This window comes from Triturus cristatus, chromosome 12, assembly GCF_964204655.1.
Source record: "Triturus cristatus chromosome 12, aTriCri1.1, whole genome shotgun sequence".
NCBI classification, from domain to species: Eukaryota; Metazoa; Chordata; class Amphibia; order Caudata; family Salamandridae; genus Triturus; species Triturus cristatus.
Window position 1 is genome coordinate 773,127,709 of NC_140595.1, and position 11,032 is coordinate 773,138,740.

The window sequence follows — 11,032 nt, forward strand, 5'->3', positions numbered from 1 at the left end:
ACTCCCAGCATATAAGGTCAGCAGTATTCATCGGTGTCTTCGGCACCTCAAGATCCCCAGTATTAGCCCTCACACACAGCACATACAGTCAACAGCATGCATCGCTGTCTTCGGCACCTCCAGATCCCCAGTATTATCCCTCATCCCTAGTATAAACTGTCAGCTGTATGTATCACTGTCTTTGGCACCGCCAGATCACCAGTATTAGCGCTCACTCCCAGCACATACTGTCAGCAGCATGCATCGCTGTCTTCCGCAGCTTCAGATCCCCGGTATTAGCCCTCAAACCCAGCACATACTGTCAGCAGCATGCATCGCTGTCTTTGGCACCTCCAGATTCCCAGTATTAGCACTAACCCCCAGTATAAACTGTCAGCAGCATGCATTGCTGTCTTCGTCACCTCCATATCCCCGGTATTAGCCCTCACTCCCAGCTCATACTGTCAGCAGCCTGCATCGCTGTCTTCGGCACTTCCAGATCCCCGGTATTGCCCCGATTACTTACCGGTAATCTTCATTACTCCGAGTGTAGTCTTCCTCGCCACATGACTTACAACGTGAGCGTCAGCTCCACAACAGAACCCTCCAAAGCAAAGCAAAAAAAAATCAGCATCCCATGCCTCCCATCCCTTCCCAATATGGCCGACCCAGTCACCCATGACCCCTATAAGAGGCGGGCCGGCCCAACCCAACAGCCTGAAACTACCAAGCAAAACATGAAGCCGATAGCCAGACAGGGAGGGAGGGATGGGAAGTCATGTGGCGAGGAAGACTACACTCGGAGTAATGAAGATTACCGGTAAGTAATCGGGGCATTACCTCCTCGTTAGTCTTCCTCGCCACATGACTTACAACGTGAGCACATACCAAAGCCAAACGGCTTCATGGAACTCACAAGACACCAACAGACCAGAGGGCAAAACCCAACAGGTCAGAACGAGTGGAAGAACCACCCAGGGGAAAGGCAACCACGAGCAGGAAAAACCAGCCCGGGACCCAATGACACCGGGAAATCTAAAAACCCGGACCCCAGAGACACGAGGCGCCGGCAGGAAGCAGCCGCAGCAAAGGCCAAAGGGGGACAGAGAAAAGCTCCGGATCAGACCGCACGGAGCCAGAAGCCCCAGAAAACAGGGCCCAGAAAGTACGCCGGACCAACACACCAGGACCGGCCAACGGAGATCCCGAAAAGAGGGCAACAAACCCCCTCAAGAAAAAGAAGGAAAACCGAAGGAACAGAGGGCAACCCCGCCACAGTGACCTCACAGAAAAGGCACAGCCGAAAGGGAGACGCAGTGCGACAAAACACAGCAACCCCGCAAGGGAGAACACCACCCGCGAGAGAGCCGAAACCACCAGAGGCAGCGGAATCAGTCGCAAGCAAACCGGCAAGAGCCGCACTAAAAGAAGAGTGCAACAGACTGCCAACCAACGACACTGTGACAGCGCGTGCGAGACACGAACCCTCGACCCGTGAGAACCAGTACCCCCACAGGCACAAGACAAACCAAAGAGCTAAAGCTCCAGGTAGCAAGGAAAAGGGGCGCTGAAGAGAAACAGAAAGGGAAAAAAACCCAGACACACAAAGGACCCCCCGGAAGGGACCGCGCCAAGGAGAGAACCCAGGCAGGAACAAGGAAACAAAAAGACCCAGGAAGGTGACGGAAACGACACCGAAGAGACCCGGCCACCCAGAGAACTCAACCAGGCCACCGCAGAAAGCGGAGAACCCGAAAGATCACCTACGCACAGAAGGCAGGGAAAAAGGCAGCGCCACGGACCGAGCCCGCCCCACACAGGGACCAAGCGAGCCGCCGAAGCGAGCAATCACCAAAAGCGAGAAGGACAGAAGGGCAGGGTGAAAACCGAACCCGAGCCACGTCAAAACCCCCAGAGAGCCAGCAGAGCCAACAGGCCCCGGAACCCCATGCCCAGGGACAAAAGACGAGGAAACAAGGCACACTGGAAGCGCACGGGCCCGCCAGGGAGCAGAGAACCGGAGGCACCAGCACCCCCGGACACCCATGCAGGAGATGCAGAAGGCCAGAGCCATAACCCGAACCTCCCGTCCCACCAGGACAGAAGCGGGAAGGGCCCGGGCCAAAACCGAACCACCAGAGCCAACTGGAAGGAGAAAAACAGCCAGGCAACAAGACTGCATTGAACGCCACACGAAAGTGCGTGCAACCCCTGCGCCGGGACCATGCCAAACGCCATAGAATCGTACCAGGCGGAGAAAAGCCAGACAACCCCAATAGGAAAAACCAGGGGAGAAATCAACCCGAACAGAGAAGGACCCGCAAGACCGCAAAAAGCGACCCAGCCGAAAAGGGAGAGAACGCCCACCCCACCAGAGGCGGGCGCCGAACCCCAGGCCCGACACACCAGGACCGACAGAAGGACCATGGAAAAAAAATCCCAACCCCCAGGGGGCAAGGAGAAGCAAGGCGAAAAGGGGAGCAAGAGCCACCCGCCGAGACAAGGAGCAGGAAGAGGAAGGAGCGGCTAAGCCGCAGACCTGAACAAGACAGGGCGAGTCCAAGAAGGACCCCACAGGCTACAGCACCCGGAAGCCCCAGGTGGTACCCCAACCGGGCACCAACCAGACCCGACCCAGCACAACCGCAGAAAGCAGAACAGGCCAGGGGCAGACAGGGAGGCAATGCCGAAAGCCATGAAAACCCCAGAGGACGGTCAGCCACAGACAGGGACAGACCCCCGCGGGAACAATGAAACACATACCAACTATACGGAAAGAAAGTACAGTGCCCACTCCAGAGACTGAGCACCCACTGACATTGAAAGACCAGGGAGGGAACACCTGAACCACAGGGAAAGAGTCCAAGACCTGAACCGGACTAGACGTCCGAAGGCCAGAGCGACCCCAACAGAGTGGACACTGACGGCAAGCCGAAAAGCAACTAAAGCCCGCGAAGGGGCAAGGAGTTACAACAAAGGAGGCCGAGTGACCCACACGCACCCCGGCACAGAGAAGCCCACAGCCGCCCCCACAGAGAGGGGGAGCCAAACGCCAGAACCCAAACCCCAGAGCCCGCTAGAGCAGGGCATCAAGCACAAGGCGGCGGGGGAGGGGGAGCGCAGGGCTACTACGAGGAATCAGAAATGAATCCACCTTACGACACTTCGAAAACGTGTCCGGGACTCGAACCCTCCTCCTGTGAGACCATGAACAACCGCAGGCACAAGATTCACCATTGAGCCATAGCTCACGGTAGGGCCGCGACGGCCAGAAGGAGGAGGAACCAGCAAGAGAATCCGACATAGCAGGGCCCCCACCCGGGAACCCTGAACCAACCGGGGCAGAGCAGTAGGAGTGGGGAGAGAGAACACAACTTCAGCGCGCAGGAAGGCGACAGCGAAGTAAACAGACAATCGCCTACAACCACCACCGCCAGCACCCGAAGGGAAGGCGGGCGGCGCATCCCACCCCCACAGAGCCAAAGCGACAGACAGATCAAGAGGAGAAACAGAGGCGCCTGAAGCGAACGCAACAGAACACCAAGCCACCAGGCCAACGGCACACAACAACGCCCCCAACGGGGCGACAATTCCCGCATGGCACAGTAGCCAAGAGAGGGAAAAACAGAACCGGAGGAGGAAGAGGCAAGCACCCAGCTAGCACCCCCAACCATCAGGACAGAACACACGTACCGGAAAAGCGAAGCAAAACCTCAAAGCAGAGTACCGAAAGTCAGCCAATCCATGACACAAAGACAGCGACATGCAGGACTCGAACCCAAGTCCTGAGACAGCCCCGACAACCAGAGGCACAAGACCAACCATAGCCCCGGGAGAGAGACCCTACGGGTATGTAGCGCGCTTTTATAAGTGTCATTGATTGAGATCCGGTAAACCCCGACCCTCGCAAAAGCACCTGGATCATGGAATCCGAGAAGCCCCAGAAGCAGGACAAAACAACTGCACATATGGAACGCATCACGAATTTGCGAGTCATCCATGCGCAGGGCCCTGCAAAACTACCCTGCATCGATCCAAATACACTAGATGTGCCGCCGAAGCGAGCACCCACCAATCACAGAAGGATCACAAAAAAGTGAGACGACCGGCGTCTCAGAGCAGTAAGAGATTTAAGAGGACACATATTGCCAACTTATGACACTATGACAGTGTTTGCGGAACACGAACCCTTGTCCTGTGAGACCCTATATAACCATAGGCACAAGACATACCATTGAGCTACAGCTCCTGGTCCACAAGAGAAGACTACAGCACCAGGCGAGAAGCCCCCCGAAAGAGAGTAAGAAAAGGCAGCAAACGCACGACAACACAAAGTTATGAACCCCATGCATGTGTAAACCCACAATAGAAGTCCAGTACAATGACTGGGAAGGACAACCACACAGAACCTGCGCCGGCGGAAAGCGCACGTTTTACCACTACAGGAATGCTGGCGCTGAATAACAGAAGAGTAGGTGACACCCAACTCAAAGGTACACATCCAATGACCCCAGACAGAAGAAAGGACCGAGCGGACCCGCCGGGAACCGAACCCGTGACCAAGACCAAGGAGGGATCCAAGCGAGGACGGAACGGGGAGGAGGGACCTGGCAACGGGCGTAGCGCACAAGCCGCCGAAACAGCGGGCCGAACCCTGTCCTGAAAGGACTGCAGGGCAAAAGTGTCCGGAGGAGCCCGGGAGGACAGGACATCCCCATCCACCATTATGCAGGAAGCGCGTACCAGCATGACAACCCAAAAGCAAAGACACATGTGTCAGAAGCGGAATACGAACCCACGCCGCCAGAGCAGACTGTGTCTCACTGCCATCCTGACTCGAAAGAAAACCCTCGGCGCCCAAAAAGGCAAGGAAGGCGGAAGAAACACCCGGTGAGACACGCCCCCAACGAAGCCCCGCTCCCGGGACAACGAGCCGCGAGGATCAACAGCGCGCAGCCAGCAACGCCGCCACCCCGGAGCGCACCCAAGCCGGAAGAGTGTACCAGGACGCAGGTAAGCCTGCGTCTACCAAGGCCGCCCCGGCGCATAAAACGTCGCGCCGGAGTCGCACAGCGGCCCACAGTCGGACCGAGCCCCGCAGAGCCGCCGCCTCCCCCAACGCCACGAGGGGCAGGCGAATACGCGGCAGGAGTTGGCAACAGGGTAAGAGAAATGCAAAGCACCCGCCCGCAACACTCGGAAGTCCAAGCTCCGTACTGCTGCCGCCCGCAGAATACAACGAAAAGCGGGCGGCGAAGGGAATGTACAAGCAAACAGACGTACATGCAGATGTAATTTAAAGCATGTAAGAAATGTCGCGCAGAGGCATGTTTGTGCTGTTGCACACAGAACAATAGCAGTATGCGAGCACCATAGCCGTTACAAGGAAACCGGAAAGACCGGCCCCCACGCAAACCCCCCCTCACCTGAAAACCCACGGCTCGCTAAGGCAGAGCCTCACCGGCACAAGCACCGCAACCGCCACACACACCGGGGGTAACAAGTAGGGGAACAAAACAAGGTCCATGCCCCTAGGGTCCGCTAGAGCAGGACCTCCAACCCTGGACCCACGCACCTGCTACAGCAGGCACCACTTACCTGATGCGCTCTGGAGAGAGTGCAGAACAAAAAAAACAGGCTGTTGGGTTGGGCCGGCCCGCCTCTTATAGGGGTCATGGGTGACTGGGTCGGCCATATTGGGAAGGGATGGGAGGCATGGGATGCTGATTTTTTTTTGCTTTGCTTTGGAGGGTTCTGTTGTGGAGCTGACGCTCACGTTGTAAGTCATGTGGCGAGGAAGACTAACGAGGAGGTAATAGCCCTCACTCCCAGCTCATACTGTCAGCAGCATGCATCGCTGTCTTCAGCACCTCCAGATCCCCGGTATTAGCCCTCACTCCCAGCACATACTGTCAGCAGCATGCATCGCTGTCTTCGGCACCTCCAGATCACCAGTACTAGCGCTCACTCCCAGCACATACTGTCAGCAGCATGCATCTCTGTCTTTGGCACCTCCAGATTCCCAGTATAAGCGCTCACTCCCAGCACATACTGTCAGCAACATGTATCGCTGTCTTCGGCACCTCAAGATCCAGCGTATTAGCGCTCACTCCCAGCATATAAGGTCAGCAGCATGCATTGCTGTCTTCGGTACCTCAAGATCCCCAGTATTAGCCCTCACTCCCAGCACATACTGTCAACAGCATGCATCGCTGTCTTCGGCACCTCCAGATCCCCAGTATTAGCGCTCACTCCCAGCACATACTGTCAGCAGCATGCATCTCTGTCTTTGGCACCTCCAGATCCCCAGTATTAGGTCTCACCCCCAGTATAAACTGTCAGCTGTATGCATCACTGTCTTTGGCACCTCCAGATCCCCAGTATTAGCAATCACTTCTAGCATATACTTTCAGCTGTATGCATCGCTGTCTTCGGCACCTCAAGCTCCCCGGTATTAGCCCTCACTCCCAGCACATACTGTCAGCAGCTATTAGTGCTCACTTCCAGCATATACTGTTAGCAGTATGCATCGCTGTCTTTGGAACCTCCAGATCCCCAGTATTAGTGCTCACTCCCAGCATATACTGTTATCAGTATGCATCGCTATCATCGACATCTCAAGATCCCCGGTATTAGCCCTCGCTCCCCGCACATACTGTCAGCAGCATGCATCGCTATCTTTGTCACCTCCAGATCCCCAGTATTAGCGCTCACTCCCAGCATATACTGTTAGCAATATGCATCGCTGTCTTCAGCACTGCAAGATCCCCTTTATTAGCAATCACTCCCAGCATATACTGTCAGCTGTATGAGTCACTGTCTTCCGCACTGCAAGATCCCCAGTATTAGCGCTCACTCCTAGCACATACTGTCAGCAACATGCATCGCTGTCTTTGGCACCTCCAGATTCCCAGTATTAACGCTCACTCCCAGCACATACTGTCAGCAGCATGCATCGCTGTCTTCGGCACCTCCAGATTCCCGGTATAAGCCCTCACTCCCAGCATATACTGTCAGCAGCATGCATCGCTGTCTTCGGCACCTCCAGATCCCCGGTATTAGCCCTCACTCCTAGCATATACTGTCAGCAGCATGCATCGCTGTCTTTGGCACCTCCATATTCCCAGTTTTAGCACTAACCCCCAGTATAAACTGTCAGCAGCATGCATCGCTGTCTTTGGCACCTCGAGATCCCCGATATTAGCGCTCACTCCCAGTACACACTGTCAGCAGCATCTATCGCTTTTTATTGACATCTCAAGATTCCAGGTATTAGCGCTCCCTCCCAGCATATAAGGTCAGCAGCATGCATCGCTGTCTTCGGCACCTACAGATTCCCAGTATTAGCGCTCACTCCCAGCACATACTGTCAGCAGCATGCATCGCTGACTTTGGCACCTCCAGATTCCCAGTATTAGTGCTCACTCCCAGCACATACTGTCAGCAGCATGCATCGCTGTCTTCGGCACCTCCAGATCCCCGGTATTAGCCCTCATTCCCAGCATATACTGTCAGCAGCATGCATCGCTGTCTTTGGCACCTCCAGATTCCCAGTATTAGCACTAACCCCCAGTATAAACTGTCATCAGCATGCATTGCTGTCTTCGTCACCTCGGGATCCCCTGTATTAGCGCTGACTCCCAGCATATAGTGTCAGCAGCATGCATCGCTGTCTTTGGCACCTTCATATTCCCAGTTTTAGCACTAACCCCCAGTATAAACTGTCAGCAGCATGCATCGATGTCTTTGGCACATCGAGATCCCCGATATTAGCGCTCACTCCCAGTACACACTGTAAGCAGCATCTATCGCTTTTTATTGACATCTCAAGATTCCAGGTATTAGCGCTCCCTCCCAGCATAGAAGGTCAGCAGCATGCATCGCTGTCTTCGGCACCTACAGATTCCCAGTATTAGCGCTCACTCCCAGCACATACTGTCAGCAGCATGCATCGCTGACTTTGGCACCTCCAGATTCCCAGTATTAGTGCTCACTCCCAGCACATACTGTCAGCAGCATGCATCGCTGTCTTCGGCACCTCCAGATCCCCGGTATTAGCCCTCATTCCCAGCATATACTGTCAGCAGCATGCATCGCTGTCTTTGGCACCTCCAGATTCCCAGTATTAGCACTAAGCCCCAGTATAAACTGTCAGCAGCATGCATCGCTGTCTTTGGCACCTCGGAATCCCCGATATTAGCGCTCACTCCCAGTACACACTGTCAGCAGCATGTATCGCTTTTTATTGACCTCTCAAGATCCCAGGTATTAGCGCTCACTCCCAGTATATACTGTCAGCAGTATGCATCGCTGTCTTCGGCACCTCCAGATCCCCAGTATTATCCCTCATCCCTAGTATAAACTGTCAGCTGTATGTATCACTGTCTTTGGCACCGCCAGATCACCAGTATTAGCGCTCACTCCCAGCACATACTGTCAGCAGCATGCATCGCTGTCTTCCGCAGCTTCAGATCCCTGGTATTAGCCCTCAAACCCAGCACATACTGTCAGCAGCATGCATCGCTGTCTTTGGCACCTCCAGATTCCCAGTATTAGCACTAACCCCCAGTATAAACTGTCAGCAGCATGCATTGCTGTCTTCGTCATCTCCATATCCCCGGTATTAGCCCTCACTCCCATCTCATACTGTCAGCAGCCTGCATCGCTGTCTTCGGCAACTCCAGATCCCCGGTATTAGCCCTCACTCCCAGCACATACTGTCAACAGCATGCATCGCTGTCTTCGGCACCTCCAGATCCCCGGTATTAGCCCTCACTCCCAGCACATACTGTCAGCAGCATGCATCGCTGTCTTCGGCACCTCCAGATCACCAGTATTAGCGCTCACTCCCAGCACATACTGTCAGCAGCATGCATCTCTGTCTTTGGCACCTCCAGATTCCCAGTATAAGCGCTCACTCCCAGCACATACTGTCAGCAGCATGCATCGCTGTCTTCGGCACCTCAAGATCCAGCGTATTAGCGCTCACTCCCAGCATATAAGGTCAGCAGTATGCATTGCTGTCTTCGGTACCTCAAGATCCCCAGTATTAGCCCTCACTCCCAGCACATACTGTCAACAGCATGCATCGCTGTCTTCGGCACCTCCAGATCCCCAGTATTAGCGCTCACTCCCAGCACATACTGTCAGCAGCATGCATCTCTGTCTTTGGCACCTCCAGATCCCCAGTATTAGGTCTCACCCCCAGTATAAACTGTCAGCTGTATGCATCACTGTCTTTGGCACCTCCAGATCCCCAGTATTAGCAATCACTTCTAGCATATACTTTCAGCTGTATGCATCGCTGTCTTCGGCACCTCAAGCTCCCCGGTATTAGCCCTCACTCCCAGCACATACTGTCAGCAGCTATTAGTGCTCACTTCCAGCATATACTGTTAGCAGTATGCATCGCTGTCTTTGGAACCTCCAGATCCCCAGTATTAGTGCTCACTCCCAGCATATACTGTTAGCAGTATGTATCGCTATCATCGACATCTCAAGAACCCCGGTATTAGCCCTCGCTCCCCGCACATACTGTCAGCAGCATGCATCGCTATCTTTGTCACCTCCAGATCCCCAGTATTAGCGCTCACTCCCAGCATATACTGTTAGCAATATGCATCGCTGTCTTCAGCACTGCAAGATCCCCTGTATTAGCGATCACTCCCAGCATATACTGTCAGCTGTATGAGTCACTGTCTTCGGCACTGCAAGATCCCCAGTATTAGCGCTCACTCCTAGCACATACTGTCAGCAACATGCATCGCTGTCTTTGGCACCTCCAGATTCCCAGTATTAACGCTCACTCCCAGCACATACTGTCAGCAGCATGCATCGCTGTCTTCGGCACCTCCAGATTCCCGGTATAAGCCCTCACTCCCAGCATATACTGTCAGCAGCATGCATCGCTGTCTTCGGCACCTCCAGATCCCCGGTATTAGCCCTCACTCCTAGCATATACTGTCAGCAGCATGCATCGCTGTCTTTGGCACCTCCATATTCCCAGTTTTAGCACTAACCCCCAGTATAAACTGTCAGCAGCATGCATCGCTGTCTTTGGCACCTCGAGATCCCCGATATTAGCGCTCACTCCCAGTACACACTGTCAGCAGCATCTATCGCTTTTTATTGACATCTCAAGATTCCAGGTATTAGCGCTCCCTCCCAGCATATAAGGTCAGCAGCATGCATCGCTGTCTTCGGCACCTACAGATTCCCAGTATTAGCGCTCACTCCCAGCACATACTGTCAGCAGCATGCATCGCTGACTTTGGCACCTCCAGATTCCCAGTATTAGTGCTCACTCCCAGCACATACTGTCAGCAGCATGCATCGCTGTCTTCGGCACCTCCAGATCCCCGGTATTAGCCCTCATTCCCAGCATATACTGTCAGCAGCATGCATCGCTGTCTTTGGCACCTCCAGATTCCCAGTATTAGCACTAACCCCCAGTATAAACTGTCATCAGCATGCATTGCTGTCTTCGTCACCTCGGGATCCCCTGTATTAGCGCTGACTCCCAGCATATAGTGTCAGCAGCATGCATCGCTGTCTTCGGCACCTCAAGATCCCCGGTATTAGCGCTCACTCCCAGCATATAAGGTCAGCAGTATTCATCGGTGTCTTCGGCACCTCAAGATCCCCAGTATTAGCCCTCACACCCAGCACATACAGTCAACAGCATGCATCGCTGTCTTCGGCACCTCCAGATCCCCAGTATTATCTCTCATCCCTAGTATAAACTGTCAGCTGTATGTATCACTGTCTTTGGCACCGCCAGATCACCAGTATTAGCGCTCACTCCCAGCACATACTGTCAGCAGCATGAATCGCTGTCTTCCGCACCTTCAGATCCCCGGTATTAGCCCTCAAACCCAGCACATACTGTCAGCAGCATGCATCGCTGTCTTTGGCACCTCCAGATTCCCAGTATTAGCACTAACCCCCAGTATAAACTGTCAGCAGCATGCATTGCTGTCTTCGTCACCTCGGGATCCCCTGTATTAGCGCTGACTCCCAGCATATAGTGTCAGCAGCATGCATCGCTGTCTTT

At 54.3% G+C, this 11,032-nt stretch overlaps 1 non-coding gene across 1 annotated transcript; it reads right to left on the bottom strand.

The window, feature by feature from the left end:
• Window positions 1–3,941: 3,941 nt before the first annotated feature.
• Window positions 3,942–4,047, bottom strand: LOC146782796 (U6 spliceosomal RNA). Its single transcript, XR_014974965.1, has one exon. It is a non-coding gene; the product is annotated as a U6 spliceosomal RNA (small nuclear RNA).
• Window positions 4,048–11,032: the final 6,985 nt, after the last annotated feature.